Here is a 24,786-nt window from a genome sequence, read left to right on the forward strand (position 1 = left end):
AGCAGGTGGTTGAGTCACCGTCCCTGAATGTGTTTAAGAACCATTTGAATGTGGTGCTCAGGGACATGATTGGGCAGCAGGTTGCCGGGTTTAGGGTAAGTTTGGTTAGGTTATGGTTGGACTTGACCACCTAAAGGTGGTCTTTTCCAACCTGAGCAATTCTATGACTCTATGATCCCTATTGAAGTTGACCTTCTGTGGTTTCTAAAATCACTCTGCCTTCAGCAAAATGTTACTCTCTGCATCCTCCTGCCTTCCAAGGAGAAGTACAGAAGCCTGTCCATCAACCAGTAGTCTTTGCTGGGCTGGATGCTGAAATTACCCACCAACTATGAAGAGCCAACAATACAAAGAGAAGTACATCAGCTGAAGTAGTCACGCTTTAGAATACCAGATGCTACTAAGATCTAAACTACCAGAGCTCCCAGGGGCAGCCTTTCTCAAGCTATACTATCATCTACTGCAGCTAGCACTTATGCTCTGCGTTCCAATGCCTACTTCTTCAGCCGGTAGCAAAGACTCATTGTATCAGCAGTACAATATCAAGAGCTCAGGGTTCCGGTTACGTGCAGCAAAACTCGATCTTAACAGAGACATCTTGAACTATTCTTGAAGACACCCATTGGTTCCTGTCAACAGGAAAGGTAAGGTGAAATCCAACAAGCCTGCACTCTCAGCCTGTGCTCTCAAATCACATGACAGGATCTGCTAGAGTGGGATGCGACAATGACACGAGTCCTCCAGCAGTCAGAAGCACCATTCTAAAAATAACCACATTTCTATGAGGCTGTAACATCAAGTGTAATGTGCCCCCCCTCACGCCACTGCTCAAACAAATAACCAGCTGCTGGTCAGGGTCCTGCTCAGCAGGGAGCTGAAAAAAGTGCTGCCCCACACCCACCCCAGGCTGCCTCATCAGCACAGGGCAGCACTAAGCCCAGCACCAGGCAGGGCAACTTGCACAACGCATACCAGGCTTTGGCTGGCTCAGCTTCCATACCGCTGTGCCTGCAGTCCCACTGACCCCAGGCTACAGCAGGCACTGTGTCATCACAAGACTGAGTGGCAACAGAGGCATATTCCCTGTGGGCTCTGCCCCATAAATGCCATCACACAAACTGGTACTCTGAAGTTTACGTGCCTTAATACCTTAGGAGCCCCTCTCTTCAAGGAGCTAGATCTACAAGTCTGATTCCCACAAAGGGTGAGGGGCGATGACAATCAGCAGTGTGGTAGATACCCTATCCTAAGCAAGATCATTCTCCTAAGACATTCAAATTAGTGCAGCAACACCCTACCTTATTTTCTGTATTCAGCTCTGTATTGATCTCACGTGGATAAAAGTAACAGTCAGCACCTGCAACAAGTCTAGACGTAGCTAAGATTTAGATGGAGGGAGCTAAGAGATCAAGACAAGATGATGTAGTGCAATGCAGTCAAAGGAGCTGGCCAAGCAAAAGCTATGTGCATGCATTTCCAAGCTGAGCATGCACCTGGAGTTGGGACTGGATCACTCACTGTCAGAAGAATTCCTGAGTACCATCATAAAGAAAGCTATACTGCGTCATGACTGGAGTCCCTTTACGTTAATTAGCCCTCTTTGCATTTTAATATGCACCATTCACTACTCCAAAGTTGCACTTCCTTTTGCCTTTCTACCTGAAGGGCTTTGAAAAAGTCTCTGAAATAGAAATTCCATGACTGCTGTAATACACTTGGGCAGGTATCTGGACTCCCATCCAGAGACATCCAATGCCTTTTACGGAAATAAAGAATACTCAAGGACTTACCCCACCAAATTCCCACTCAGTTTTACACCACTGCTTTTTGGTCTGATAGGCAGGAGTCAGCAAAAGGCAGCGAAAGGCAGCTATTCGGCAATCCCAGGAAGTCAGCTGGGCTCTAGGGAGACAAGAAGGGCACTAAGGTGACAAACAACCATTGCCTTTCATCCTTTTTCACAGGTCTTAACATCTTTGTTTCCTCCTCTCCACCATTTTCACAGCCAAAACAGAAACTACCTTTGCACTTCTCACAACTCTTCCCTGCACTCCCAAATAAATGGTATCATGACATCCTCTACCACACTGCAACTGCTCAGAATAATCAAAATTATATCATTCATGACATAAGAAACTTACTTTTGACTAGTGGCAACAACATTCCATTCCCATCCTGTCCCTCTGTGTTATGAATACTGCAATTGTCCTTCTGACAGCCTCCTGGATGAATGCACCAACAGCAAGGAAGCATCCTGCACTTACTCTGAAGAGAGAAGGAAAGCAAGGTTCATGGAAACAGGCACACAAGGCTTGCACCCAGACACGGTTCTCCAGATCATGCCACAGATAGGACTACCAGAGTGCCAGAACATAATTTACCACTAAAGAAAACATCTGGGGGCACATTCACAACTTCAGCACAAGCTGTAGTGGCTCAGCATATTTAGCTTTCCTCTCATTACAGCTGGAAAACAAGATACTCCTAAACATCAGTCAGCAAGCACTTGGATCAGCCTGCCCTCTGGTTTTTACAATGACAGACATCGTTACAGCCACCTCTAACACCTGACCAGGAGATGCTTCCATTTACTAGCCTGGACTTGCTTCCTTCCATCAGCAGCTGCTCCTAAACTGACCTTCGATTCATACAGTGATACCATTGACTTGTAGCACAAGCTGACCTGCAAGACAGAGAAGAGAAAGCAGGATGGCCACAAACACTGACACAGCACGTTCTAATATTCATAGTATCATAGTATCATAGTATTGTGCGAGTTGGAAGGGACCTTAGAGATCATCGAGTCCAACTCCCGGGATTCGAGCCCTCTGTGTAGCAGAGCAGCACTTCTACCCCCTGCTCCACAGGGGGGATTCGAACCCAGGCCCCCTGGTGTTGCAGACGGGAATTCTACCGCTGCGCCACCGGGGCACACTTGAACAACCACAAAAGAGACAAAACAGGAGATAAGGGCATCCACAGCAACACCCCAGTTCATAAAGAAATGCAAATGCAGCCTGGCCTCAGCAGTCCTTATATATTTCTTACACATTTGATTGAGCCGACTGCATTTTGAACCAGGAGTGTTCACAGTCTCTTGCAAATTAACATGACACAGCAAAAACCAAAATAAAAACAAAACAAAAAAAAAATTACAAAAAAAAAAAAAAAGCAATACAAAGACCTATAAAGAAAAAAAGCAAGCCAAAGACCAGGGTATCAAAGATTAAAAAAAAAAAACAAAACCAAAAACAAACACAAAACAAATAGAAAAAAAAAAAAAAGGAAAAAGAAAACGCATAGCACCTGTAACAGCAAAAATACTGGCACAATGGGAATATATTACAAAGGCAAGGAAAGAATGGCTCACCCACCTCTGAGGATGGAAGTGCACAGAACAAACTGCACAGAGGAGAAATCATCAGAAAAAAATCCCACCCAGGGGCAGTCAGCCCTCAGAAATGCTCTGTAAGAGAGGTGCAGCCAGGCTCCACCCCTTCCAGTCACTCAGCTGCATTGCCTTCACCTGCTGACCAGGGCTGACCAGGTGATAATCAGTGGCTCAAGCTGTAATTCAACAGTTCTCATACAGCAAATCAGAAGAAAAATAGCAAAGCATAGATGAAAAACACAGCAACAACAAATGAACCTCGAAGAATTCTAGAAAGTAACACAGAATTAAGTAAATAAATAAATAAACACACACAAAAATAAAAATTAAAATTAAAAAAAAAAAAAAGCACAGCACAGCAAAGCACAGATGACAATAAACAACAAGGAAAACCCACCACCCTGAAAAGAAATGGCACCTGAGCATTTCACCAGAGAGGCTCCTTCCATCTGTCTTCCTGCAAAGACACAAGGATAAAAGCCTCAGTTCCTCTGAGCAACAATTGGAAACAAGTCCACAAAATTATTCATTCAAAGGCACTTCCAGGAGATGTATAACAGAATCCTTCCCAGTTACACAAGCTTACACTGTGGCCTTAGGAGAAACAAGCTCCCTTTCTGGTCCCGGTTCCTAAGGGCTTCTTTTCATCACCTGTTGGACACAACAAGACGACTTTTCTTGCACAAATATATGCCCTGCATACCTTTCTCCATCCCAAAACAAAGTCCAACCTAGAGTTGCAGAGCAGACACTAGATGCTGACCAGAGCAGTAAATGAACAGAAGAGGGGAGAAGCAGATACAGGTAAAACAACTAAAGGAGTGAAAAAGATCAGAACTGAAGAAAGGATACAGGTAAGAAAGAAGGACAGAAGAATGGAAAGTGCTATAGAGGATAGGACTGGACATCAGCAGAAGAGGAGCAGATGCAAAGCTACACCAAGGTGTGCCTTCTCCCTCTGTCCCTGTCCACCACTAGCAACATCCCCCACTGACAGGGATGCTGCTGCCCCAGCAGCTGATGGGGTTGTGGCCTGGGGCTGTTCCCTGCCACTTCTTTTCTTCAGGTGTCTGCACATGAGGAACAGCTGTTCCCCATGCCCTGCATGCTGGTAATTAGTGTGGGTAATTACTGGGTGGGAATTGTGGGAAGGAAATTCAGGGGTGGGATAGTGAGAAGGCATTTGAGGGGGATGGGATATTGTTTGGGTGGGATTTTGGAAATCAGACATGACTGTTAGGATGGGGGATATTTGGTTGGAAATATTGTCATTTCCATTACTCATTGCTTTGTATGATAAGTTATTAAATGCTTTGTGTTCCTTCTGCTATACCTCTGCTTGCAGTCATCTGTGCAGTGTCAAAGGTCCTCAGCTCTACATGCCCACCTCCAGGGTAGGATGGGGCACCACAGATGGCAGGGTTCCACAGCTGCCACCAGCAGCCCCAGCCCGCTCCTGCACACCTGAGGTGTGAGTGGCTGTGAGAGGAATGTCTCTGTGGAAGTGCAGCTCATTCCTCCCCTCTGATGGGGGCAGAAGGCACGAGACAAAAGAGGAAAGCAGAAAGCATCTGCATTTCCCTCGTGGCTCTTATTTCCTGTGTTAATGTGGGAAATGAGCTGAGCCACTGTGCCTCTCTTCTATGGCTAGCTCTGCAGCTCTGCCACTGTCTTCATGCTCAGCTGTTCCTGTGTGTAATGCTCCACACTTGGACCCTGCAGAGCCCAAAGACCTCCTTGGCTGCTGTTACTCACCACTCTGTACCTGCTTCCAGGTGTCACTTGCAAGACCCTGCGAGTCCACCTGGTTGGAACTGCAGTCCATAAACACAAATGTGAAAGAAAGAAGAAAGGATTCTTTCATTTCACAGGCTTTCATCTTCATTAAAAGATGTTCTGCTGTGGAGCACAGCTGGAAGCATTTCATTTGTGCAAAAAAGGGGGAGAGCTTGGTTCCTGCCCTCTCTAATCTCATGTAAGAGCTGGCTGTCTATGAGGAAGAGTCTCTACTTGGAGATCTGCTCTATAGGAACATTTTGTGAACCTGTTCTTCAGAAAAGTATCTTTGGGACTTTTTGTTTTGATTTGTGGGGTTTTTTTTCAGAAATAATGCTTTTGTTTACTAGCTTGAGTCCTTCACCATTCTTAGGAAAATTAGAGTAAAGCAGCTGTATCTGCTACTGCCTTCCACTACAGTTACCATTTGAGGTTATGGTTAAAGGCTGAACTTGAGAGTTTGAGCGCTGCCACAAAGCCCTGGCTGTGCCGGGCCCCCTTCCGACCTGGGCCCCAAAGCAGCCCCGACTGTGCCGGGTTCCCCTCTCACCTGGGCCCTGCAGTGGCCTCAGCTGTGCCGGGTCCCTCTCCAGTCTGGGCCCTGAGGTGGCCCCAGCCGTGCCTGGTCCTCCTCCATGCTGGGCCCCAAGGCCCTGCCTCTGCCTGCTCCCCCACTGCTCTGGGCCCTGAGCTGGCCCTAACTGTGCCAGGCCCCCCTCAGGCACAGGCCCTGCCTCAAGCCCCGCCCCCTGTGGACAGCAGTGCTATTGCCTGTTTTTTTTCTCTCTTCCCTCTTCTTTCCCTCTTCTCTTCACAAATGCATTCAGATCCCCCAGGATGACCTGCACTGATACTGCTGCATTCTTCCTGAACAAACTTGCTGGACAGTGCAGCTTTTTCTACAGAGCAGCGTGCCTTTGGAAATGCTTTGACTATGTAAACTAACAGCAAGAGAACACTGAGCTCTTCTGGGTCTTTCTAGGAATGGCAAAGAGACAGGAGAGTGTGCTCAGCCTCGTCTGGTTGCTTGTATGCAGAAATCCCTGTCACGGTTGTAAACATCTGTGCTGTTCTGCTTGACGGCAGCAGTGTGTGACAAGAAGCCTACAGTTATCAATCTAGAGGTGGTAATTAATTGTAACAGTTCCCCCTTCTTCTTCCCTCGACACTTGGGTTATGCAGTTCCCCTATGCTATGTGCCGGTGTGTCATGGGTTAAGCTAAAATCTACCTGCACCCATGACTGGGGTATAGACAGCCTGCAGGGCTGCTATCCCAAAAGGAAAAGGGAAAAAGGGAAAAGGAAAATAAATACAGCGGCAGCGATCTAAGGAGGCACACTTATTTACTAAATACTATATCGGAATACAGAATAACACAAAATAATACAATATAATTGGAATTAAGGCTAACAAATCAAGTAAAATAAGAGAGTGAGTCCCGAAACCAAGAGGCCTACTGTAACTCTAGGCGAAACGGCTGGAACGCTCCCACACGGCTCCCCCCTGGCTGGCAAGGTCCAAGAGCGCGAGTCCAGCACTGAAGTGAGATTATATAGAGTCCGTGTCATATGACTGACCGTGGTGTTCCCTGGGACATTCAGTCTTCTTTTGTGAGCAGCAGATTCGTCAAAATTATCCATGCTTTATCATGATGTTATGATGTGGAATACTGATAGCAAAATCACAGAATTGCAAAAACATGACATGGTGTAATACCTATGAGCCACAGCTTTGTTGCGTTTAGCAAAGCTCATGGCAACAGGCTTTGGCCAACCTCAGAGCTACGTAGATGATGATAAGATACCCGATGATAAGAGAGAGAAAATGAACAAGCTACAAGGTAAATGTTGTTTCTTCCTTCTAGTCAGCACGCCATCGCTAAATCTTCCATGCTATGACTTTTATCTTGATAGTGATGATCCTTTAACCTCACACCTTTAGCACAGCACTTTATGTGGAGGTACCCACTAGTGACAATGTGTTAGTGCCGCTTTTCTGCCTGTGGTTTTTTGTTGTTGTTGTTGTTTTGTCTGTATTTTCCAGAATGTGGGGATTTCTTTCATTGCCCACAAACACTGCCCAGTGCAGGAGGAGGCAGGGACGAGAGTCAGGAGCAAGGGCAGAATGGTGTCTCTGTTACTAAGTGAAATGACTGTGGTTTCTGCATGTGGATTTGCCATAGTGCTTCTTACAAGGCCTAACAGTGGGATGAAATGTGCCCTGAAGCAGGTGTGCTTTTTAGGAAGGCAAAAGAGAAATGCAAATCATGGTAAGTCTCAGCACTGTACTTGGGCACCCGGCCTGGGAGGAGAATGGTGTGAGTGCCCCATCACCTTCTGCCTGTGAGCTGTCTAGAGTCCTGTCCCAAGCTGTGGATTTCCCTAGCTAGAAGGTCATTCTTCTGGAAAGCCGGATTTCCTCAAGTTACGTTACCACATGAAGAATATCAGATTGAGTTATTTGGAAATACTGTTCTGGCCTCATTTCCCATGGGAAAACCTCCACTGGAGAGACCTTGAGGATGTGGGAGACCCCACAATGGGGGAGACCCAGGTGCTTCTTACCACACGTGAAGAGTTTGCAAAGGAGGTGGCATCACTGGCACCCTCTGGATAAGGGATTTACACCCAGGAGCGTCAGATGGGCTTCTGTTGCTAACAAACAAAATTCTTTCAGTACGCACAACTTTCTTTTCTGCTCTTCCTGCACGTGTGTTTTTGAACCTGTTGCCTAAGGAAGAGCGGCTGCAGAGAAGTGCTTTGTGTGTCTGTGTTCCCCTCAGTAATTTCTGAGTCCAGTGATGAATCAGATAGAAGGGTCGGGAGGTTCTTGGAGTTTTACTGCAAATCACCTTCAAGCAGAAGAGAAAAGTCTGCCTGCAAACCTTCATTGAGCAACCAGTGGGTCCAGAGGAGGGCCACTAAGATGATCAGAGGGCTGGAGCACCTTTCCTATGTGGACAGGCTGAGGGAACTGGGCTTGTTTAGCTTGGAGAAAGCTCCAAGGGAGACCTCCTTGTGGCCTTCTAGTATTTGAAGGGAGCATATAAACAGGAGGGGGAACGGCTGTTTACGAGGGTGGATAGTGATAGGACAAGGGGGAATGGTTTTAAACCGATACGGGGAGGTTTAGGTTGGATATTAGGTTGATGTTTTCCACACAGAGGTTGGTTACGCACTGGAACAGGTTGCCCAGGGAGGCTGTGGATGCCCCATCCCTGGAGGCATTGCAGGCCAGGCTGGACGTGGCTCTGGGCAGCCTGGTCTGCTGGTTGGAGACCCTGCACACTGTGGTCCTTTTCAGCCCAGGCTATTCTATGATTCTATGATTCTATGATGTTATCAGACCTCAGGGAAATCAAGTCTAAAAGAGAAGCCTTTGAAATTAAGCTTGATTTGCTCTGCTTGGTGCTCCCTTTCCGGATGGTCATTTGGACACGGATTTTCTGCCTGTGCCTGTTGGACAACCCAGAGGTAAGTTGTGTCTGTCTCCTAGAAGGCAGAAACCTTCATGCTCTCATCATTGAACTGGGTGCAAATTGACTTAAGATCCTCTCAAGGTCTTCCAAGTCTGTTAGTGCCTTGAAGGGCTTGCACAGTTGGACCACGAGTATTTATTTACCCGGAGAGCATCCCAGACCTTCATATTTGGGCCGTGTCATTCCCTGACCCACTGCCAGACCCTACAGGTGTCTCAGGGAAAAGGTGGCCCCCACATGCAGTGGAAGCTCTCCTCACCTGTGTCTCATCACACTTGTGCCTGCAGGCTTTGCTGGTGAGTCAGCTGAATGGAATCCTGTTTATGAGCCTGAGCGGGGTAATGGAGGTAAGTCACCAGGCTTCACTGGTTTGTAGATTTGGCTGGGATAGTTCAGCAAGGATCCTGCTTGTTACCAGCCAGCGGGTTCTTATCCCCGAGAAGCACGGATGGTCATCGTTTCTTGGTGCTCCATGCTGTCCGCATTGCGTTGGCTTTGTCTCTGTATCTCCAAGGTCTCCCTGTAAGAAAATTTCAAGGGTCCGAATGTTCTTCCATGAGGTCTCTGAGAACAGTTTCCCATGACCTGGAGAAAGTATTTGGGAAGCTGTGGAATAGCAGCCAGCAGGACACCTGGCCTCTCTGCAACTTTGGAACTCTCCCCCCATGTCATTACCTGAGCCCCTTCCATCAATGCAGGTCACTATGGAAGAGATGGGCATGTGCAATGGGGGTGTTTCTCCTCTGTCCTTGATTACAGCTTTGACACCAGGCAGTGGCTTACCAAAGCCTAGCTTTAATCCAACCCATGCAGCTGAGTTTAGAGCCAGGGGTGAGCTCCAAGAGGGCACTCCTATGAGCAGCTGCTCTGGTTACTTAAATATGATGGGGGTGCCCCTGCAGGCGCCCAGGAACTGTTTCCAAGGTGCTCCCATGTGGAAGGGAGAGAAGAGTGTTGGGAAGGAATCCCCAGCTTTAATTGCATCCTGTGTCATTCTGACTGGAAGGATGTTTAATGGGAGTTGCTCTGTCCCGTGTTTGCTTCCTGATGTGACTGGAGGAGGTGATCCAGGTTCCCCTCTAGGTTCTGGGACCGAAAGTCTGGCAGATCGCATGGGTATGTCATGGCTTTGTAATTCCTTAGAGAGCTTTCACTGCCCATTTCCATGCCATTTCATGGCACGTTCCCCTGTATGCTCCGCTATTCAGTGACGCTGTAGTGTATGACTGAATCTTTTCATGGGTCTTTACTTGCAGAAGTGCCCCCAGGGAAAGCCTTGCCCGATCCTCTCTTTCCTCCTGCACTGGAGCCCAGATGAAATCCCAGCAGTGAGTACTTTGTCTTTACTGCCTCCACCGACTCACCACTGCTCTTCAAAAGCTCATGTTCATGATATTTAACTTCATGCATTCTGTTTAGGTCTGGAAAGAGTAAAGGACGAATCCGAACGAGGAAAATACTCCCAGGGCTCGTCCCGTCTCATACAAAAATTGTTGAAGGAAATGAAGAAGGCAGAGCGTGGTGGGTATACTTCAGTCTGCTTACCGTGAGTCCTGGGAAGCTGAGGTCTGATGTACATGGGTAGATAAGCTCTGGCCTACAGAGCAGGAAAGGGTCAGAGCCGTGCTGCGGTGGTGTTCCATGTAACGCCTTGCAGGTGCTGTCAAGCACCAGAGCTGGTCTGCTGCCACTTCTGCATCCGGCCAAGATCCAGAGACAGGTGCTCCCCCAGCACCTCTGGGGGGCTGGGACCAGCAGACTTTGCCTGAGCTCAGGATTGGTGTACCTCGGTTCCTGATGAGAACACATCATGTCCAATTCTGCTGTCCTGCTTTCTTTCTAAAGGAATGGAACAGCCAACCGAGCAGGATGCACTGCAGGAAGGCAGCCATCCCACTCTGCCCAGCTCGGACAGTGTAACAGAGGCAGCGCCAACTATTAGCATGCCAGGTAATTTCTGTCCCGTGACCATCCAGTGTCACTAACCAGAGTCACTGTGTGCCTGCAGGCTCTTCCTGCCTACTCCTGTATACCAGGTCAGCAGCCAAATCAGGGCGCATGTAAAAGAAGCCAGGCTCTCTGAAAATGGCTGACCTCAGTGGGGTCTGGAGAGTTGTTCAGCAGCATGCCAGAGAAAGTACGTGCAGAGCTCTGTGACACTGCTCACCTCCCACCGCTCCCAGTTCCCAGAGACTTGTGAGCTTTGCCCTTTTGGATGAAAGGGATCCTGTGTGGTAGGAGCCTGCAGGGCTGTTTCTCCCCAGGGCTGGCTCCGGCTGTGCCCTGTGCTGGCTGGAGCCCAACCTTCATCCTGGGGATGTCCTGCGGGAGAGCTCAGGACACGTGAGCTGGGGAAAGTGTGAGGGAATCGGCTCTGCGGTGTTGCCCACAGAAAAAGCCCAGAGCCCAGGGCACAGCCCCAGTCCTCGGCCAAGAGCAAGACACGGGTAGTTCCTGTGCATCCTCTCCCTATCAAACTAGAGGTGGAAGCAATCTTTCTTGTCCCCCGATGCTTAGGCACCAGGGGCAGAGGCACGCACTGAAGAAAAGGACAATTTCCGGGGCCTATGAAGCACACTGAGGGATCATCTGTAGCGCAGGTGAAGGTAACGTGGGACATTGTCTTGCTTCTTCCAGGGATGAATGCCAAGAAAAGCACAAAGGCTGCTGTTGACAGGTCTGTGCGAAAGCGCCACATGATGGTGATTCTCAAAGCTCTGCTGCTGTCTGTGCTGGTGCTGGCCTGTGGTACTGTGCTATGGATATGCAAAAAATACTGGTGAGTTGGCTTTTCCCCAGAACACGTTATTGCTGCGTTTGGCAAGGAAGCATTTGTGGTGCTGGGATCCTGGACGGCCAAACTTTACGTTGCAAAGTTTTTCTAGTTTCCCCTTATTTCCTGTCAGTGAGTAGTGCTTTCTGAAACTCATTTTCACAGGCCGTGCATGAGGAAAGAGAGAACAGCAGAGCAAGCTCATCCCGAGACCGACGGTGAGGGTGTTCCAACTGGAGATGAGTGCAGAATGGAGCTGGGAGAGGCAGCAGGAGAGAATCTTGCCCAGTCAAACGAGAATCTCAACAACAGTCCCAGACCATTCTGTTCTGCCATCAGAAACATCCTGTCAAAATGCCAGCATTTATTCATCTGCAAGACCACCCCCTGCTCCAGTTGATGTTCTAGTGGAGTGGGAGCAGGATTTGGATCGGCTCCTTTAGGAACTCTCTGAGGTGGCTGGCAGTGTAACAGCGTAGTCTCATTGTATCTTAAAAACAAACAAACCATCAAAACCCAATAGAACAAACAAAAATCCCAGCACTGTTCTTTTCCTTGGATACGCTGACGTGATACATTTTCCAGCTGAGACTTTGCAATAAGTCTTGAAGCAGTTTTGAACTGGTACAAGTTGGCAGTGTCTGCATTCCGTTCTCCTAATTTCCTTGCTGCTCAGAGTTACGGTATTTATTAATATATCAATAGGGGTATTAGTGTCAGCTGCTTTCTCCACTCAGGAAGTCCCAGTGCAAGCCAAGATCCAGACAGGAATTCTTCAGTGGAGGCTGTGGTGTTTATGAATAGCCATACAATATTGCACTTTAGTTAATTCACCAAAAGCACATCTAGTCCAATTTGACAGTATGTGAAGTTGCCATGAAATGTTCTCAAAGATGATTTAGTGTCTTGAGATCTTTCCACTTGAGCATTTCCCAAGAAATTCAGTTGCTGAGAGATATAAATACTAGTTAGGTAAGTTCAAGAACTGCTATAGTCTACAGAACTTTTCACAGGACAGTGTGTGTAGGATACCCCACGGTATAAACCATAAGAGGGATAATCCCAGAAACATGCACATCTGTAAGAGGCCATGCTTTTTACATTATTGCCTCAAAAGTTTGCTGAAATGGACAAGTCCAGGCAAGCCCTGGGCAGGGGATGAGAAATCCTTTGTCTGAGGGTAACAGATGGACAAGTCCAGGGGCAAAGAGAGAGAGAGAAGCTGCAGATGAATGGCCGTGGTCTTTTGTGTGTGCTTATCTCAAGGAAGATGGCCATCTCATGGGTACTCGCATGACTCTGACCCAAGCTCCCAGGAATGTCACGTAGGCTGGGAAGAAGTAGGATAAAAAGAGCATGGACAAACCACGAATTTAGGTTTTCTGACATCAGATGCCTCACTTCATGAACAAGGAGGTTTTTTGACATCAGGTGCCAAACTATGTGAATGCCTGCATGCTGGAGAAGATGCTTGCATGAAGAACTTCTAGGTATCTGGCCTCAGAATCTCTCCATCGTCGTCCTACTGCTGCCAACTGACTCTCCTGGGCTTGCTGTCGAACCATTTGCTGCTTCACATTTAATCCTTAGGGGAACAGAGTAGACTGGAGTTCCACGTGTTTTCATGTTGACACTCAACGTGCACGTCGTTTGATACAGGACCCAACAATGGCAGAGACGATGACGAGACCTGCTGAAGGTGTTTTGGAAGGCATAAGAAGCAAGGGAGAGAGATGTGCACAGTTCTTCTGGATGCTGTGCAAAGAGCAAATCAAAGTCAGCGCTTGTTTTCTTTGCCAGTCCCTGGATGCCTATGAGGCTTCTGTCACATATGGTTGTGCTTACAGCAGAGACACGAGGTAAGTTTTGGTTCTTAGTGAATCTTTTGAGTGCGATCCTGTCATTGTTTTTTGATCTTTCCCCTTTTCTTTCACTGTTATTTTTTTTCCTGGTGAGTACCTGGACAAAGTCCAGCAGTTCCATGATGCTGTCTGTAATGCTTTCCTAGGGAAGGGAGTTTTGCTGGAATTATACCTTCCTGTATAGCCAAGTGAGCTGAAACCAATACGATCCTTGCTGTTATTAATTTCCTGTTGTAATTTATGCGGCCATCTGAATACAATGTATTTTAATCAGGGAGATGGCCTGCGTGAAGAAGGAGACCAGAGGTGACGGTAATCTTTCCAGCCATTGCTACAGCAGTAGCCAAGGTCTTTGCTGCATGTAATGATACAGCACTCCCTCTGGTGTCAAGTGAAAGAAGGAGCAAATTTCAGCTCTCTTCTGTGGCCGCATACTGGTCAGGAATGGATTTCAAGTAAGACCCACAGTCATAACGTGGGGTTGAGTGACCTGCAGTAAGCACTGTTACCGCTAGAAATGACCTGCAGTCCCAAGGAAAGGTAAACAAACCCAAGCTAGGTATTATGCTGAAAAGCATCAGTGCAAAGGGCTTTAGGATAGATTGCTTTTGTGTCCACATCTAGCAGATATTAGATGAGTCCCTTGGCTCATTTCCCACTTTGTTAGGAATTTGGAAGCACCGTGGAGGAGTTACGTGCAAATCACAGTCAGTTTGACTAAAAGGGGTGACAGAAGGGGTCAGAAGGGATGGTGTTACTGTGCAGGGAGCACCAGAAAGCCAGGATGACCTGAAAAAACTCTGAACGCAGTTGTGAAGTCCAACAGATCCAAGGACAGATATCAGTCACAACCACAACAAACCATACGGATGTTCTGCTTCTGCCTTTATAGCTCTAAGGACAGACAGACCATACAGATGTGTGGTGCTCATGGGTACATCTCAGAAAACCAGCGGTGGAGGAGCACGTTTGGCTGCAACATCCATCCTGCTTCCCTCGAGACGTCGGTCCCCAGTGGTGGCGCTGTGATCCAACTTTTGCCACCGGAAGAACTTTTTCATGCGTGCTTTAATTTTCTGTGCTCCAGGTGATCAGTGCTATTCCAGGAGACTGAGAGAGATTGCTCATCAGGAAACTAAGGACGTCAGATTGGTTCCCATGATCCACACTCTTTGCACCATTCAGTGCACTGCAGAACTAATGAATGGCTGCACGAAATAGATGCAGTGAAAGCTAAATGACAGCTTTGGATGGAAAAGAATGGGAGTAGCTGCTGTCCCCAAAGTCATGGCTCTTATTCAGGTGCATGAGCCCTTTTCTCCTTTAATAACAGAGGCTCCCCAGATGTTGAAGCCTACGTGATCTGAAATGACCCAGTAGTCAAGCGGGAGTCATTCTGAGATGCTAGATGCCTTGGTCAGAAAGGATTGGCACATTGTGAAAGGTTCACATTTTGCCCCGTTGCGTCTCATAGAGGATCCTCCTTGGGGAAGGAGCAGTAATGCTTAACTGAACCGACGTAGGGCTGGGAACTGATTTCTCAGCAGGTGGAGGTAAGGCTTCCTTCCTGCAGTGCTTTTCTCTCTGTTGGAATAAATTGCCCATAGTCACAGAAGTCACTTGCAGCGTTTGAGGCACGGACTCAGATGTGAACGATCCAAATCGTTTATTACAAGTTCTCACATCCCTTATATACCTTCACAAGTTGCTGTTTTCTCACTTTCCCATCTGCCCTTATAACTTTCCCATCCGCCCTTATAACTTTCCCAACCACCTTTACATGTCAACAAAGCATTCTACAAGACACTTTTCAACTGTCCATGCAGGCACATATCCAATCAGAGCTGTGAGAGCCTTCTTCTCCTTCCAGAGGTGTCCTTGGTTCTCATGCTGTTTATCTTGCTCCACAGCTGCTGCTCTGAACAGCTTTTCTTGTATTCCCACAATTCCCCCTTTTTTGTTTATTCACAAACTGCTACCATACTATACTATAAAGTAATAACACTAATTATATTAATAACATAATCATTAACTCAATCAAGGCCTCGATTGACAATACTCTAAAACTGAAAAAAGGTGATAAGTCAAATGTCAAGAGATACGATTAACTCCACTAAAATATCAGACACTTTTTACCTGTGGCCTAAGTTCCTACAACCTGGAAAAGAATCCCTGAGAATCCAATCTGTGTTAATCTGAAATGGTTTAGAAAAAGACTTCAATTTCGTGTTATCCATCTTAGACCATCCCATTAGCAGGAAGCGAATATTCCCTAAGCTAGCACATTATTACTTATTGTCCCTGGAGAGGCAGAAAACTGCAGAAAAGGAGAGAGAAGGATCATGTTGGCGGTGGATGAGATAGGCAGTGCCAGCAAGGCGTCCCCTGCTTCAAGGTGCACTTTCCCTTTCTCACCCACCACGGATTCTCTCCTGCTTTTATCTTACTCAGGGTTTGAATGGTATTTTCCATTTGTACACTGCATCCGCGTGGCCAGTGCGTGGTACAGAGCCCAAGGGCAACACCTGCTTACAAAACAGAATAAACTACCGAGGTTAGCTCTTTTAGCAAGCACCTTTGTTTCAATTGATGCATGGTCATATTTTGAAAATCCCAATTAGTGAGATGAAAAAGAGTTAATCATTTTATATTGAAGAATCATCCCTTTGTCCAGGATTTTTTTCCAGGGTTTTGCATTTACAAACTAAGAAGAGGTTAGTTGATAGGCTAATAATATCATAACTGAACATTATTAATACATTACAAGAGCTATTCCCATAGATTCCTACATTGGTACTAACAAATCCTACTTAACTTATATTTGATCTATTATCAAAATAGGAAAAACACACAATAATCTAGATAATGCTTAATAATTCTAATTCTTAAATTTGTACCAGTAACGCAGAGGAGTAATCCACTATGTCCTACAATTACTAAAATTATTCCTTGCAATAAAACAAATTATAAAGCAATACCAATGAAATAAGAAGCATATAATCACAGTCATTATTAAGGCTGGATGCTATTTTCTGCCTTGAGATGAGGCCGAACATATCGTGCCGGTACCCATGTAGGGCCAGTCCCTGTAGAAACACAAGCATATCCACGACCCCAGGTTATCAGTGGCAAAGGACCTTCCCAGTGCCCTGTGACCATATTTCGAATGTGAACCATAGGCCGTTCCTTGAGCACTGGGGAGGCCCCAAAATGACGATCCACACAAGTTGTGTTTGTATGATCAAAAAATTCATGCAAAAAATTCAGCACAAACAAAGCCTTACATAATCTCTCTTGTGGTGTGTCTCCCGTATTCCCCCTTTTTTGTTTAATAGGAACAGATTTCAGTGTTTGATGAGTACGCTCAATGATAGCTTGTCCAGTGGGAGAATGAGGGATGCCTGTAATATGTCTAACCCGCCATTCTTGAAGGAAAGTTCGAGTGGCCTTAGAGGTATAGGCGGGCCCATTATATGTTTTTATAGTATGTGGGATTCCCATAGCAGCATAAGCTGATAACCAGTGTTTACGGGCGCCGCGACTGCGTTCACCTGTATGTGCTGTGGCAAATATGTAAGAAGAATGAGTATCTATCGTTACATGTACGTATTTTAGATGGCCAAATTCAGGAACGTGAGTGACATCTGCCTGCCACAGTTGAAGAGGTGCTGTGCCACGTGGATTTGTCCCAATTTGAGGCAAAGGGGCAATCACCTGGCAGTCTGGGCATGTTAGAATAATGTTATGGGCTTGATCCACTGTCAGTTGGAATTGTTTTTGTAAGGCTCTCCTGTTCTGATGGAAAAATTGATGGGAGAGTCGTGCTTGCTCAAATAATTGAGGACTAGCAAAAGCGACTGTGGCTTGATCAGCCTTACGGTTGCCCTCAGTTAAAGGACCAGGCAATGTAGTATGCGATCGAATGTGCATAATAAAATAAGGAAGAGTACGGTGAGAGACATAACGCAAGACTTGCTTAAGCTGTACAAACAAAGCCAGGTTATTAACTTCCTTAAGAAAGGATTCTTCAGTCTGTTGAATGATACCTGTAACATACAAAGAGTCAGTTATTATACTAAGCTTTTGGTCTGAAAAAATTTGGAAAGCTCGAGCTACTGCAGCGAGTTCTACAACTTGAGGTGACCCATCAACAACATGTACGTCTGACTGCCATCGTGTAGCAGTCGCACGCCAGAGAACCACTGCTTGATGTGTCTTGCCAGAGCCATCTGTAAATACAGTAACAACATCAGGTATTGGAACATGTGAAATTAAAGTATTAGTAGTAAGGGGGATATCAGCCAAATTATGTAGTAACTGATGTTTAGGAGGATGGGTGGACAATTGTCTGGTATAGTCTGCCATAACAGTCTGAAAAGAAGTCGGGAAAAGGTGCCAGGAGATGCGTGAATGAGTAAGGAACTCATGTGCAAGCTCCGCAGAAAGAAGAAAGTACACAATATGTGGAAAAAGGGTCTGGCCACTTGGGAACAATATAAGAATGTAGTCAGGGACTGCCGAGATGCGACCAGGAAGGCTAAAGCCCACCTGGAGCTGAATCTAGCTAAGGAGATAAAGGATAATAAAAAAGGGTTTTTTAAGTACGTTAACAGCAAAAGGAAGGCTAGGGAGAATGTGGGCCCCATACTAAGTGAGGGGGGTGTTCTGGTAACGGGGGATGCTGAGAAGGCGGAAATACTGAACGCCTTCTTTGCCTCTGTCTTTAGTGAAAGGGCTCTCCCCCAGGAATCCCAGACCCCGGTGGTTGATGAGAGAATCTGGGGAATGGGAGATTTCCCTTTAGTCAGGGAAGAGGTGGTCCGTGAGTGCTTAGGAAACATTAATGTCCATAAATCCATGGGACCTGATGGGGTGCACCCGCGGGTGCTGAGAGAGCTGGCGGAGGTTATTGCTAAACAAAGATGTTGGTCCTTAAATTCATATACTGACCCCTATTTTCTAGGCTAACCAGTCTGTATCAGTGTGAAGACAGATCCATAAGTGGATTCATGAGGGGAAGAAAAAAACCAACATACACACACACAAAAAGAACAGAACAAACAAAAATAACCAATCACCAAAACAAAACAAAACAAAAAAACAAAAACAAAACAAAACAAAAAAACACACCCAAAACACACCTCAAAAATACCCCGAATAAGGCAAGATAAATATATGCAAAATAAGCATGACTTGGGCTAATGAAAATATTGGGTATCCTTGCTCATAGCAGGTATGAAAAACTTATCAATGACTCATTTGGAGCACTAATTGCTTCAGTCCCTACAGACAAAGGTATTTTCAGATCTGTTTGGAGCACGTATATTTGCTGGCTCTAGTTGTGCCCGCATGTTTTGGTTCATGTCCTTCTTGTCCTTAGCCTGAAGCTGAACCCACACAGGTGTCTGAGGTGCCTACTGGGATGATGTCCTTTGCAAAAGGAATCAATGAGTGCTAGTTCTGAAACTTTCAACATAGCTTGGTGTGTGAACAGCCTTGTTTTTCTCACCAATTCTGCTTCACAAGACACACTGGAGTCATAATAGTCCGCTTTTATCTTTGTGCCCACCAGGTGCAAGGACTTCTTCCTCAGATTTCTCATCTATTGTTTTGGATTATAGTGCACCAAGGTGGAAAGTTGCTCATTGTTGCATCCCAAGCAATGGAAATCCACCAAACTGGGGAAAAACAGCCGAGGGTCAGCCAAAAGCCTCTGTGATGAGGCTGAGGATGGAAAAATGGGGATTAAGTAAATTAACATACGACCTCACAGATGCAACTGAGCATGCCCAGAAGGACATCGGCATAGATAAATAATTCATTGGAAAAGAATGAATATGTATGCCCATGTACTGGTTATGGATGTCTGAACAGTTCAAATGTAGAACATGAACTTTGAGAGAGCACGCTTGCTTGTCAAGTGTCCAGGGAATAAAGGAATAACACTCTGTGACAGCACATTGGAGTTAAGAGAGTTTTATTCCCAGATTTTGGATGATGGAACATCAACACCTTATTTATTTATTTATTTGTTTATTTATTTATTTATTTATTTCATTTAGGGGCATCTCTGATTTGATCAACTTTTGTACGAGAGCAGATATTTGTCTCATTTCAGTGCTGTACAGGATTGATTTCCATCAGTCAGATGCCTCTAGCCCTGTCTTGGTGCACCTTTGTGCTTTTCTCTGATGTGTCACCCAGCTTTGTTTTTCCTGAGAGAAATAACACAATGCTCACATTCCTCATTTCCAAGCTCTGCTTCATGGGTTCTGTTTATTCCTACGTAATGCTTTCACCTTTGCACATGAGTTATGCTTCTCCCAGCCAGTAGAAATAATAGTAATATTCTGCTAAAAGGTAAACTTGTGTGGAATTTATCTCCAGAGCTTACTGTGTCTTGTCTTGTAGTCAGCTGGTATTTCAGAGATGTTTCAGGTAGCCCACTCTGCAGGCAGTTAAAATCTTTTAGGCTGGTTCGTTGCCAATGAATTACAGACAGCCCAGAAAGTGGAGTTTTTATCTCCAGGGCTTATATCTGTAAAGGCTGTGCGGAGGGAGAATGTCTGCTCCTCGAAGGTATTGGTCAGGGCTCTTTACCTTTTTCCTATCCCTACAAACCCCGCTAAAGAGTTTGGCCTCTTCCTTCTTACAGCCCCTTCTCTTCTCCAGGCTGCACAGCCCCAGCTCTCAGCCTGTCCACACAGCAGAGGTGTTTCATCCCTGGGTTCCTATTTATGGCCCTCCTCTGGACGCACTCTAACAGCCCCATGTCTCTCCTGCTCTGAGGACTCCACATCTGAACACAGTGCTGCTGGGGAAGCCTCGCCAGCACAGAGCAGAAGGGCAGATCCCCTCCCTCTCTCTGCTGAGACAAGTTCACCCACTTTGTTACCAAGGGAAGCCTGCTGGAGGCCATGCCTACCAAGCTGCTGAGTTGAAAAAGCACTGGGAACACGCTGTCAGAGGTATGATTTGAGCTTTGAGTGGTCCTGCACGGAACCAGGAGTGGCAGTTAATGATCCTCATTAACTGTTCAGGTTCAGGTTATGCTATGATTTCATGATTCTACAGACTTGCAGGATGTCTGTCACTTGTTCTCGGGACTGCTGTTGGGTTACATGGGCATTCTGGTGGTGCTGATGAGCTACATAGGAATTTTGGCCCTAGTGCAGGCAGAGCTGATGGCAGGAGTCACTGCCCAGCCAGGTGTGCGCGACCCATCCCAGCTGAGCAGGGATACCAACGTAAGCCGCAGGGCCATTGGCTTAGCCTGCAGTGATCTCACGCTGCTGGAGGATGTTCAAGCCTTGTCTCTGTGCCTCTGCTGCATCCAGAGCTCAAGATGGAAGAGCAGAACCTCTGTGGGTGTTGTGTTTTAATCCAGGAGGTGCCTGAATAGCACACGCTCATCTGCTCACTCCCCTCTTCCTAGTGATCACTGATCAAGAGAGGGTGTCACTGGCCAACAGGGGGCTTCATTGGTCATCGGGAGATTGGAGGTGTCCATGGGAGGGGATGTGCAGACCTTGTTCTGGGTGATGGGGCACTGATGCAAGAGGACTAAAGCTGATCCAAAGGAGGGACAAGTGGCTGCAGTAAGAGAGGGCGTAAAAGGAGGGTGACATAGTCACACTGTGTCCATGCATAGGTCGATCAAAGTGTAACAGGTTTGGGAGGAATTGTATGGAGGAGCTAAGAGAGAGCAGAGGGAGGATATTGGGGCTGCTTGGCCCAAATAGCTCCCAAAGAGCCCAAAGAGCTCCCTCCTTTAGGACTTTAGAGCAGATGATGAGAGAGGGTGGGGAAGCCCACAAGGGTGCATGAAACGGTGAGCATGGCATGGAGCTGGGGAAGCTTCCTAGCACTTTGAGGTGACCACTGGCAGGCAGGGAGAGATCCAGGCAGTCTGTGCTGAGCATGAGAACAAGGACACAGACACAAAGCGTGTAGATTTGCTGAGGGATTTATTGATCATCAGAGGGTGTCATTGATCATCATGGTCTTCATTGGTCATCAGAGGGCAACGCTGGTCATCAGAGGGCAGCATTGGTCATCAGAGGATGTCAGAGAGCATCATCGGCAAGGAGGAGCCTTGTCCCTGCAGGGTTTGTCCCCAAGGACTTAGGGCAAGAGGACTGGCAGCAGCCAAGAGCCAAGAGAGCCCCAAGGATGTGGGTCCCCTGGGGACAGAAGCCACAGGCCCTTTCCCACCTGCATGGTGACTCTGGGCTATCCATGCGGCACCCTGAGCCTGCCCCCTCCAGATCAGTTCCTCTGCACAGCCCCATAGAGCGCAAAGGAAGGGTTGGAGGTGACAGTGCCCGAATCTCCCTGGAAGAGGCCATGGAGAGTCCCCTCCATACCATCAATTTCCAGCCCCTGATGCACAGGGTCCCCCAAGTGCTCTGTGGTGTTGTAGGCATTCCCGTGCTGCTCACCTAGACATGTAGATCTAAGGCTGCGCGTTTCACACGTGGGGGATTCTCATTTGTCTGGCTGAGCAGTTCCTGGGGAAAAAGGGGCTGTCAGGGACACACCAAGGGTATGGAGAGAATGGAACACAATGGGGGCAATAAGACACACTGGGACACCCTGAAGGTGCAGGCACCCATTGTGGGCACTAGAACAGCATGGCCAAGGCATGGTCCTGTATCCAGCTCAGCCCCAACTGCCCCCATTGCCTCCTTCCCCTGCCCAGTGCCCTCACACATCTGGAGGGAGCCCAACAGCAGCCTTGGGGCTGCAGGGGTGTCCACAAGCCCCAGGGGAACTGAGAACAGCAAGACATCCCAGCACCACCCTCGCCCCAGGGTCACCCAACTCACCCATCCAGGAAGGGCAACAACAATAGGTGTCGGTTGCTGTGAAAGAAGAGCCGTGGGGCAGCCATGAGGGAATTTGAATCTGGGGGATCACAGGGTGACCCCATCCAAGCTGCCTGGTTGGTCCCAGGGAAGCCCCCACCCCCATGGCTGCCAAGGTCTGTGTGCACCTCTGCCCATGGAGCAGCTCAGGGCCAGGATTGGGCATAGAGACAAAGTAGGGGCTTGGGGGGCCCAAAGGAGGGGAATAGCTCTGCCAAAAGAGCTGGGGGGACCAAACAGAGAGGAACAAGAATCTCAAAGAGAGGACAATCAGGGAAAATGAAACAAGGGGATTGTGGACCTAAAGAGGTGAGAATCGGGTTGCCAAAGAAAGGAGATCTGTTGGTGCCAAAAGGATGGGATATGGGGATCCAAAGAGAGGGCATTAGGAACCGACAAGAGAAGGGATTTGGGGAACCCAGAGTATAGATGAGTAGGGTGCAAATGGAAGAAATTTGGATGTGCCAAATAGAGGGGTGACCTCTGCCAGGCAGGGACAGACCCCACCTGCTCCTGCAGAGCTCCCTGCAGGGCCACCCTTGGGCACAATCAGCGTGGCTGCCCAAGCACTTACCAAAGCAACTTCCGACTTCGGCACTTGCAGAACTGGCTGTGGGGAGAGGAGTAGGAGAGAGCGTGAGAGAGATGCTCGCATCAGGGACCACCAAGGCAAATCACCTCCAGCCCCAGCCCACATTCCCCACGGATGCTTCACCTGAGCTTCCACTGTGCAGCACAGGGCAGCGAGGAGCATCACGAGGCTGAGCACAGCTGCCTTCATCTTCCTCTGTGCTCTGGGAGCTGGGTGAAGCTGCAGGAGGCAAGGTCTGCATTTATCCTCCCAGAGCCCCTCCCACTGCCCAGATGCCCCTGGGCTTGGCAGACTCCCCTGACTTGGACTGAGCCCAGCATGCAGCCATCCCCTTCCTTGGCCCCATGAAACAGGAGGAAGCAGGGACCAGAGGAAGAACACTGAGTGCTGGGATCACGATGGCACTGAGCCCAAAGCCCTCAGGTCCCAGCACTCAGCACACATGGCCCTCCTGACCCCCAGGGCCACCCAGAGATGACACTGTCCTAATATCAAGGCATTGTCCAAGGACTCATCCCTGAGTTCTGTCTGGTCCTGTGAGGCTGCAAGGTGTGAGGCTGAACCTTTGGGCAACTGTGACACAGCATTTGTGGACAGTGGGAGGTGTGAGGGCAATAGGGACATGGGTAGTGAGGAAATTACGGAGGCTTTTGGAAGGCAAGGGGTCCCAGGGATATGGGGACATGAAGATACGGGAACATCATGGGGACATGAGTGTATCACGGCAGTACGGAGACATAATGGAGCACTGGTAGCCTGGTCTGGTGGTTGGTGACCCTGCACTAAGCAAGGGGATTGAAACTAGATGATCATTGTGGTCCTTTCAACCCAGGCCATTCTATAATTCTGTGTGGGCTGTGGGGACAGTTGAGTGACAAGGACACTTAGACACAGGGAGGTTGGCAGTGTTCACTCAGTGCCTTTGTTGTCAAGCAGGAGCTCAGGAGTGAATAACAGAACTTGGCTATGGCTGATGGGTTCCCTCCTCATTTATTGCTGCAAAAGACAAAGACCAAAACTTATAGAATCATGGAATCTCAAAATCCTGGATTACCTGAACCATGGAATGACAGACTCATAGAATCAGTGAGTGGTGGAATCACAGAACCATGAAATCACAACACCATAGAACTATGGAATCTTGGCATCATTAGGGTGGGACAAGACCACTTAAGTCACGTCAAGAGATGTGTCATATATTTTCTGCTGTTTTTACATAACCAAGAGCAGAAGTCCCCATGTTGCATCCAGAAATATGCATTGCATGTCTGAGATGGCAGTAGTGCTGCTTCTGTCCATGAGGACAGTTTGCCATTAGGACATGCAGGCACGGAATCCAAGGCTGAGGGTGAAAATTGGCTGAAGGTACCTGAGTAGGTTCTGAAGTCACTGGGCTGTGTGGTTGAGCTCCAGCAGAACAAAGGTGTCCTACGGGTTTTGTTCCTGTGATGACCCAACCTCCTGTCATGGCTTCAAAGAAAGTGAGTCTTGTTTTATCTGCATGAAAGGAAAGAAAGAATAGAGAACTGATAAATTGCTTAGAACTGCAAACAACTCAAGGATTCTACAAGGAAACATGATATGCCAATTTGAAGTGCTTCATCTGGCAGAACAGCCAGCTGGTCACAGCTTTCACGGGGCATTTCCCATAAACAGGAGAGCTGCTGTGGGTCATCTCTGAGAAGAACACGTGAATGTTTACTTTGGAAATTGCCCAGAGAGCAGCCAGCTGGAAGAGCTTCCTTTGGGCTGCTTCTGCTCTGCGCAGTATTTGTCAGAGCTGATCACTGCTGCCTCATTCACTGCACTTAAATGTAATGTAAAATTGCCCCTACTCTGGGGTTCTTTTGGAAAGAACCAACCAATTGCCCGTATCGCCATCACTGAGGAATCTTGACTGAGGTGCGGTACAGACTGTCTTTGAGATCAATGCAAAGCAGGTGGATGACACTTGATAGCAATTTCACGTGAAAAGTTCTTATTAGGAAAACCCCTTGGTTGTATTGATGACATCTAAAAAGAAATACTCAGGCTTTTGTAACAGTC

General features: G+C 47.4%; 2 long non-coding RNA genes across 2 annotated transcripts; both read right to left on the reverse strand.

Moving 5' to 3' along the window:
- Nucleotides 1-503: 503 nt before the first annotated feature.
- On the reverse strand, nucleotides 504-2,264 carry LOC140265267 (uncharacterized). The gene is made up of 3 exons (XR_011906226.1): nucleotides 2,142-2,264; nucleotides 1,791-1,902; nucleotides 504-629 (listed from the first exon to the last, which is right to left on the reverse strand). It is a non-coding gene; the product is annotated as an uncharacterized lncRNA (long non-coding RNA).
- Nucleotides 2,265-2,558: 294 nt separating this feature from the next.
- LOC140265268 (uncharacterized) lies at nucleotides 2,559-4,086 on the reverse strand. The gene is made up of 3 exons (XR_011906227.1): nucleotides 3,978-4,086; nucleotides 3,810-3,848; nucleotides 2,559-2,683 (listed from the first exon to the last, which is right to left on the reverse strand). It is a non-coding gene; the product is annotated as an uncharacterized lncRNA (long non-coding RNA).
- Between the last annotated feature and the right edge of the window lie 20,700 nt (nucleotides 4,087-24,786).

Source organism: Excalfactoria chinensis, unplaced genomic scaffold, assembly GCF_039878825.1.
Source record: "Excalfactoria chinensis isolate bCotChi1 unplaced genomic scaffold, bCotChi1.hap2 Scaffold_81, whole genome shotgun sequence".
In the NCBI taxonomy this organism is placed as follows: Eukaryota; Metazoa; Chordata; class Aves; order Galliformes; family Phasianidae; genus Excalfactoria; species Excalfactoria chinensis.